Source organism: Lathyrus oleraceus, chromosome 5, assembly GCF_024323335.1.
Source record: "Lathyrus oleraceus cultivar Zhongwan6 chromosome 5, CAAS_Psat_ZW6_1.0, whole genome shotgun sequence".
NCBI lineage: Eukaryota > Viridiplantae > Streptophyta > Magnoliopsida > Fabales > Fabaceae > Lathyrus > Lathyrus oleraceus.
In genome coordinates this window covers 392,476,398-392,485,708 of record NC_066583.1, presented here as the reverse complement: position 1 = coordinate 392,485,708, position 9,311 = coordinate 392,476,398, and the positions used below count along the sequence as shown (strand labels likewise).

The following is a 9,311-nucleotide window of genomic DNA, read 5'->3' as shown; positions in this document are numbered from 1 at the left end:
CTATCCGATTCATGGTTTCGTAAGTGGCTCTGATACCACTGAAGGAGAATTGCGACCCAAAGCGTAGCGGAAATTAAAATAAATTCTCCTTTAGAGATCCTTACGAATGGTCATGATCAGTGATAGAATATTTACCTCTTGTGACGGTTGAAACCTTTGGTGCAGATCTCTTGTGACGATCAAAACCTTTGATGCAAATCCACGAAGCGATCACGAACGTTGAACGATGACAACGTCTCTACTCAGTCCACACGAACGGGTTCCTTCAATCTCAGTGCTAGCTGGTACGAATGAAGACTTTGAGTGAGACAGAGAGAGTGAAAACGAAAAGAATGCAACCGCAATATTTTTTTTGCTTCTGCACAAGGGTTCTATTTATAGAACCACTTGTGTGGGCTTCAAGCTAAAAGCCCACTTAAGTGTATTTTGGCCCATATCTTATAATATGCCCAAAATCACTTAAGCTCATGGTACCTTACCATATTTCGTATTCTACTCAAGTACATTGTACCTTACGATGCTCTATAACTCACTTAAGGGCACCGTACCTTACGGTATTCCTTAGTTACTCTATCTCTCATCAATCCGTCCTTTGTGTGTGACCCTGTAGGTTTTCGTGACGTTGGCAATTATATTAAATCACGCATTTAACATAATAAACAGTGAGCGGTATCTAGCAACACATCACTGCTACCCAAGACACGAAAATGTCATGTGATCTGACAATTCCTTTTGTGATAATACTTATGTGTATAATTACCCTTTTGCCCTTATGTCTATATTGAACACAAGGCATAGACCGTGTCATCCTTGTTCAGTTCAATATTGGGCCCATAGACATTTATCCTGTTATGCAGGATGGGCAAATTCCATCTAGGTCACTCATGTCCCTCAGCATGCTTTGTGGAGTACCCATCAACTGTCTTTATGGTTATCCAGTTACGGACAACGTTGGATCAGCAATAAAGCACTCGACTCTACATCTAGGATCCATAGTGGTTTCAGGTCGAAGAGTGGAATACACTATTATCACCATGAGAATAACTTATGACACCTTGCACAATTTTCTATATAGTATTCTCATAGCGGGTCAATCCGGTATAAATATTACTCCTAATATTCATACCTATGTTTAAGACTTGATAACTCTTTATCCATGATCCATGAGATGTGATCATCAGTCTACAAACATAATAGTCTTAATGCTTTAATATTATCCCACTTCACACTAAAGCTCGACTACGGATACTTTAGGAATAATGTCCTTATGTTTAATGTGTTCTCATGATTAAGTCACACTTAATACATTAAACGGACTATCTATTCCAGGGACTTTATTAATCAACCATAATAAAGAGAATGCTTTTTATTATTCGATACAAGTACCAAAATGTATTGGCCTCTGGTCAATGAATGGTAAAGGGAAATGATCTTTTCGGGTTGCTTTGTTTAGTTTCCTATAGTCAATGCACATTCTCCATCCCGATTCGATTCGTTTAGTTATAGTTTCTCCTTTTTCATTTTCAATAATTGTTATACCTCCCTTCTTTGGTACTACGTGTACCGGACTAACCCATTTGCTATCAGATATAGGATATATGATACCTGCCTCTAATAACTTGGTTATTTCCTTCTTCACTACCTCACTCAGGATCGGGTTTAGTCTCCTCTGGTGTTCCCTAGAAGTTTTACAGTCTTCTTCTAGCATGATGCGGTGCATACAAATAGAAGGACTTATTCCTTTAAGGTCGGTGATGTTGTATCCTAGTGCGGTTGGATATTTTCTTAAGATATGCAGGAGTTTTTCTGTTTCGAGTTTTCCTAGGTCTGCATTAACTATCACTGGTCGTTCAAGTTCTAAGTCTAGGAATTCATATCCCAGATTTTTGGGAAGTGTTTTCAGGTCTAGGGTTGGTTTCTTAAGGCATTGCGTAGGATCCGGTGTTATTGCTAAACATTGGTTAAGTTTGTCTTCTACAAGATAGTCAGATGATTTGTCATTTTCTAACTCTGTTTCTTTTATGCATTTATCGATGATATCCATGAAGTAACATGTGTCTTCTATTGCAGGTGCTTTCAAAAATTGGGAAAGAATGAACTCAATTTTCTCTTCTCCTACTTCGAAAGTGAGTCGTCCTCGTTTTACGTCTATGATTGCACCGGCAGTTGCTAAGAACGGTCTTCCCAGTATAATGGGTGTAACTTCATCTTCTCTAATGTCCATAATTATAAAATCGGTTGGAATGTAGAATTGACGTATGCGCACGAGAACGTTTTCAAGAATTCCTACAGGATATCTAACGGAACGATCTGCTAGTTGCACAGACATTTTAGTTGGTCTTAATTCTCCCATTTCAAGTTTCTTGCATATGGATAAAGGCATAACACTAATACCGGCTCCTAAATCGCATAAGGCTTTATCTATGACAAATTTTCCTATGTGACAGGATATAGAGAAACTACTTGGATCTTTAAGTTTAGAAGGCATATTCTGGATTATAGCGCTACATTCAGCAGTGGGTGTAACGGTTTCGCTATCTTCAAGTTTCCTTTTATTAGAAAGAATTTCTTTTAAGAACTTAGCATATGAGGGCATCTGCGTAATAGCTTCTATAAAAGGAATTGTGACGTTTAATTATTTCAGTAAGTCAACAAAATTTTTAAATTGGCTCGCATCTTTGGTTTTAATAAGCCTTTGAGGGTAAGGGATAGGTGGTTTATAAGGTGGTGGAGGTACATAAGGTTCTTTCTTTTCTACGGTTTCCTTATTACTCTCTTCCTTTTCCTTAGGTTTATTTTCTTCCTCAGTTGACTTTTTAGAGTTTTGGTTTTCTATCCTTGGATCAGACGGTCCTTCCACTTCCGTTCCACTTCTTAATACGATTGCATGAGCGTGGCTTCTCGGGTTAGGTTGGGGCTGTCCAGGAAATGTACCAGTTGGGGCAGCAGTAGGCGCTTGTTGTTGAGCTACTTGTGATATTTGTGTTTCCAGCATTTTGTTATGGGTAGCCAGGGCATCTACTTTACTTGCTAGTTGTTTTATTTGTTTGCCAGTGTGTACATTCTGGTTTAAGAAATCTTTATTGGTTTGTTGTTGAGAAGCTATGAAGTTCTCCATCATGATTTCCAAGTTGGATTTCCTAGGAACGTTATTGTTAGGTGTAGATGGGATCGGCTTTTGATATCCAGGAGGTATAGTTGGGGCTTGATTTGGAGCTTGTCCAGGCGCGTATAAGGCATTATTACTCTTATATGAAAAATTAGGATGATTCTTCAAGTTGGAGTTATAGGTATGCGAGTAGGGATTTCCTTGAGCATAGTTTACTTGCTCTGCTTGGATTCCTGTTAGGAGCTGACAATCTGCAGGAGTGTGACCTTGGATTCCACAGACTTCGCAATTCTGAGTTATGGCAACCACAGTGGCTGGAGGTGATACATTTAAACTTTCAATTTTCTGGACCAGAGCATCCACTTTTGCATTAACATGATCAAGGTTACTTATCTCGTACATGCCACTTTTCGCCTGAGGTTTTTCTACCATTGTTCTTTCGCTTCCCCACTGATAGTGGTTTTGGGCCATGCTCTCGATAAGTTAATAAGCATCAGCGTAAGGTTTGTTCATAAGTGCACTACCTGCGGCGGCGTCTATTGTTAACCTCGTGTTGTACAAGAGACCATTATAGAAGGTATGAATCACTAACCAGTCCTCTAAACCATGGTGTGGACAAAGTCTCATCATGTCTTTGTATCTTTCCCATGCTTCGAAAAGAGACTCGTTATCTTTCTGTTTAAATCCATTTATCTGGGCTCTTAACATAGTTGTTTTGCTCGGCGGAAAATATCGGGCAAGGAAGACTTTCTTCAACTCGTTCCATGTGGTGACTGAGTTGGAAGGAAGAGATTGAAGCCATATTCTAGCGCTATCACTTAACGAGAAAGGAAAGAGACGAAGTCGAATTGCCTCTGAAGTGACACCATTAGCTTTAACAGTATCAGCGTATTGGACAAATACGGATAAATGAAGGTTTGGATCCTCGGTAGGATTTCCAGAGAATTGGTTCTGTTGCACTGCTTGCAACAGTGAAGGTTTAAGTTCGAAGTTGTTTGCTTCGATTGCGGGCGGAGCAATACTCAAATGCGGCTCATCTTGCGATGGAGCGGCGTAATCTCGAAGAGCACGAGCTGGTTCTGGCATCTCGGGTATCGGTGAAGGAAGAAGATTTTTGAGATCAGGAATTTCAATAGGAGGGAGATTGTTTGCAGCACGATATTTCCGAATTCATCGTAAGACTCGGAGATATAGTTCGATGTTGTTGATTCGTAAGTAGAACGACTCGCCTTATGAGCGAGTGTGTGGCATACAAATCAACGAAAGAAATAAAAATAAAAATAAGCCTTAGTCTCTACAGCGTAACAGAAGAGTTACGATATCGACTAAATAAAAGTCCCCGGCAACGGCGCCAAAAACTTGATCGCGACTTTATGAGTCGAATTTGGGGTACAAACTGCAAGTGCACAGTTCTATCGCGTAGTTTTAAAAGATATTGATCCCACAGGGACTTATGAATCGATATACCGTTATCTAAGGTTACTTCGTAAAGCTAAGGCGGATGATACTTTGATTGTTCGGGGGAAAAGTTAAAACTAAAATAAGATATAGATTAAATATCAATTAAGCGGATATCGGTATGTAGTTCGTCGTAATTAGGGAATCAAATCTTCGTTGGTTTCTTGGTTTTTAAAAATAAATCTTTTCAGTAAATACTATTGATTAAAAGTCTTTTCTCAAACTCTCGCTCTGTTGAATAGACTATGACTTTATATTAACGCAGCTGTCACTTATTGGTTAAGTCCAAAATCACTTTTTGAAAACAACAGAATCTATAGAAACTCTTTTTAAGAAAACACTAATCGTATAAACACCCTCATCTCAAACTCTCGCTCTGTTGACTTAGATTATATAATTAAATTCAAATGCTTAACTCTCGTCCTCACATTTAACTTTTAAAAATACTTTTTGAAAAAGATCAGAATTTAATTAACTCTAAAAATTGCTTTCGCCCTGATCTAGAATTAATGCTCAATTTACTATGTCCAGTTAAAAACTCAAACTCTCGTTCTATTGAATTTAACTTCTTTATGTCTTTTACTCTCGTACAAAAACCTTGTTATTAAACCTGTAAATTGAGACCATAAAAAGAGTGACCTTATTTTTAAACGTAATTTAACCAACTTAGTTTTGATTCCTTCATTCCGCTTACTTTACATACCGATACCTAAATAAATTAGCCGGACATGTTAAACAGACCTAAACAATGCATAAATAAATCCATCTCAGGCAAATAATATAAATAAACAATAAAGCAGGGCATATATAAATTCAAACAATAATTAAAGAACCTGAGTAATTAATAGCAGTCTTGAACACTCCACCACAGACCGGTTGGATTTGTTCTTGAATTCTTCAATCGGACAGGAAAATAAAAAGCGAAGGAATAAAAAAACCTAGGGTCTAACGTAAGGTTAGATCCGGTAAAAGATACACAATAGTTTCCGGTGTAGAAACTATTGTGTGAAAAATTAATTAAGTGCTTAAAGGAATTGCTGGAAAATAAAATAAAAAATTTCAAATAAAGCAAAAACTGTAAAAAGGTAATGGTATGCTTGCACGGCTGGAAGAGAAAAATTGAACGAAGCAGAGAGACGGCGGAGAGAGCTTGCAGGGTTTGCCAAAAGCCACTATTTATATTGCTCACTTTTTGTAACGGTTTCCAAAGGCTTTCCGTGTAAAAATCCTCACGTTCCAATAGTCAAGCGTAACAATAGGCTTCAACGTGCCTCTGTTGCGCTTCTGAAGCCAAAAATATAGGAGAATGGTGTGACGTCCGTCACACCATGTGTTACGCTCGTAACACAAGTAGGCAGGGCGTGACGCTCGTCACACCTTGTGTGGCGCTCGTCACACCTTGTGTGGCGCTCGTCACAGGCGCAGCGCCTGTGCTTTTGGGCTGGGCCTTGGCTTGGTGGAATTTGCTTCTTTTCATTTCTTTTTGCACCTCCTTTTCTTCCTTTTTCACTTGTGCTTCAAATAAACTACCTGAGATAAATAGAAAGCAAAATACCAAGTAGTATCAAATAAAATGAAATAAATTGAAGTGAATAATAATATAATTTAATTAAATCGAGTCCTAGAATGTGATATTATTTCATGTTATCAATACCACACACTAAAAGAAAACAAGATGGAAGGATGAACCTATCTCATCCATACTTGTATTGGTTCGTCTAACACAAGGTTATTGATGAACCAATTAGCCTTAGGATCTTGAGATTTCACTGGTCAATGAAAAAGGATGGGAGAGAATGGGATTGAAGATGAAGAGAGAGGGGAGATGAGAGAAACACAAATTGGTCATGGAAGGAAGTTTATCAAATTAAAATGATTCATTCATTTTGGAAGATGAAATGTACATTTCATCAATCCTCTAAATCCAATGATTTTAACTTAACAAAAGTCAAATCAACCTTGACCAAAGCCCAAACACATAGTCAAACATCACAAGTCAATAAAAATGGCTCAACATAATTTCTACACAATTAATCATTTAAAAATCAAATTAAAAATGCATTTTAATTAAATTTAGTTTGGTCAAAACCTAAAACCTCTTCAAAACTCCAAATAAATGGTCAAGATATTTATCCTAGGTCAAACAAGGTCAAAGGACCTTAGACAAAAAATTTCATAATTTTTGAAAAGTCAGAAGTATTTTTAAACAATTAAAAATATATACAAAAACAAGTAATTCATGAAAAATATCAAAATTAATCAAAAAATAATTTTAATTCAGAAAATAAAAGAGGAAAATATTTAAAGATTTCTGGTGAAAGTCCCATATTTTTTGGATTAAAAATAAAATTAATATGAATTAATCAAAATAAAAGGATTAAATGAAAAAACTCAGAAAATAAAAAGAAAATAAAGAAAACAAGGGCCATCAGATCTCCCTCATTAATTCAGGTGGCAGATCTGATAGCCAAGTGCACGATTCCACCAAATACTACAGTCATTGCGTGCACACACATGGTAATCACTTTGGACGCGTGGGATTAGAACATGGGAACTAGATCAGATGGCCTGGATTGATCCAACGCACCACCGGAGCCCTAGCTCCGGTCATCTTCTCTGGTGATCACCACCGGTCTGGTTCAGGCTCAATTCCATGGAAAATGAAAAGTGAATACACTAATTTGAAGGGAAAATGCTTAGGGGCTTCAAAGAATGGTGAAGAATTGGGGGAGAATCGAAGAGATGAAGTTTCTGAAAATTCACCTTCAGTGGAGCTTCAAACTTGCTCGATCTTGATTCCAATTATGCTTGGCCTTGCTTCAAAAACATGTTGGAAGTGATTAGGATCAAGAAATGGTATGGACTCTTGGAGTTTCAATCTCAAAATAGATGGAGATTTGAAACTTGATTTTCAATTGAAAACCTTTAAGATTATCCTTTAATGGAGAGGGTTTGGATTGCAGGTTCAAAGCATGGGCATGAGGTCCTTAATTCTGGAAATCAAACATATTTGAAAATTTTCACTTCTTCCACCTTGAATAACTTTTTCTATGGACTTCAAATGAGAAATGTTCCTTCATAAAAGTTGTATCTCTTTCAAACCTATTAAATTTGGTCAAAAATTTGACCTCATTTGGATTTCTCATGAAGGAGTTATGCATTTCAGAAGTTAGGGAAGATCACTTGTTGAATGGTAGTGGTCCAAAATGACCTATAATGTTTCTTCTTGGCACATTCATTTTCAAGTTGAATTTTAACTTGTGCCAAACATCAAAGTTGAAGTATACATCTTGAATTTGATCATGGAATTTGAATGGATTTCATATCATAAAAAATGAGCAAGTCATGGTCTTCAGAAGTTAACCTCCAAACTAGGGTTCAGACAAAATGACCTATAATCTTTCACCATAAAAATGACTTTCCAAGCAAAATTAGCTCTTGACTTTAACATAAAAGTTGTCTGGAATGTAATTTTGAGTAACTTGTGTTTTTGGAATAATTTTCATATGACAAATATTTTAGGAGATAGTGTCTAGGGAACCCCAGTTTTGACCAGTTGAATTTCTCTAATCAACCACCATGAACCATCTTGCTAGGTTGATATTCTCTAGATTTTTGGGACTCATGGAGGATCATATATGTTTATGATGATGTAATATGAAGTATCCCTTGAAATATTTGATCAAATGTTGAAGAAACTTGTTGAAGAAGTCACATAAGATACCCATATGAATTAGGGTTTCCAAGGCAAACATACTTCAAACTCTTGATGAATTCTTGATCAAAATAACGTGTGAAGATCATGGGGATCCATATATGATGTCTAGAGACAATGTGAACCATTTCTTGATTTAGCTCCTTGCATCGAGGGTCTCAAACCCTAGATATGAGTTGGATAGAGCATAGGTGAGCACTCACACACTACCTACAAAAGTAACAAGCTATACATTGGTATATTTTTGGTATTTTGGTTAGTAAATAATGAAAAACAAAGTATGATACAATCAAAAGTGTTCTTGGTGATCTTTCCTAATGCAATCCCAATGAATGAGGGGTAAGGAGGATGCCAAGGTGTGATCCCAATGCTAATGCGTATGATGAGATATCATGAGGGATATTAGGGTCAAAGTTATGGTCTTACACCTCCCTAGTTCATTATATGGATGGAATCACTCTCCTTGAGTTATATCGTCATTGGGTTGAGTCTTGTTTGATCGTTTATTTCTGGTTCTTACCCATATAGATCTTTTGGTCCTCCGAGAGTTTATTACCTAGTAATTGGTAATACCTTTCTTGATGTTGAGTACTTTACCTGTTAATTTACCAACTAACCGATAAAAGGTAATTTACTTCTTTGATTTCCCCAACGAATTTACTTTCGTTTCCTTGGTGGGTTATCTTTTTGCCAGCAGATTATCATTACTCAATTACCCAGTAACTTGTAATTATTTATCCTTTTTTCCAGCTGGTCATTTTTCTGTTATATACCCAGTAACTGGTAGTTAACAAAAACCTCTCATTGATTGTTTTCCCCGGAAGTTTATCCTTGATATGTTTATCCAGTAACTGGTAATGAATATTCTTCCTTTGGTCTTCTACCTAGTATCTGGTAGATGTAAATCCCATCTTTGGTCTTCTACCCAGTAACTGGTAGATGTAAATCCTTTCTTTCGGTCTTATGCCCAGAAACTGGTAGATGTAAATCCTATCTTTTGGTCTTCTATCCAGTATCTGGTAGATGTAA

The 9,311-nt window shown here is 36.9% G+C and overlaps 1 non-coding gene across 1 annotated transcript; it reads left to right on the top strand.

Moving 5' to 3' along the window:
- The first annotated feature begins 3,710 nt into the window (after window positions 1-3,710).
- On the top strand, window positions 3,711-3,817 carry LOC127088618 (small nucleolar RNA R71). Its single transcript, XR_007790447.1, has one exon. It is a non-coding gene; the product is annotated as a small nucleolar RNA R71 (small nucleolar RNA).
- Window positions 3,818-9,311: the final 5,494 nt, after the last annotated feature.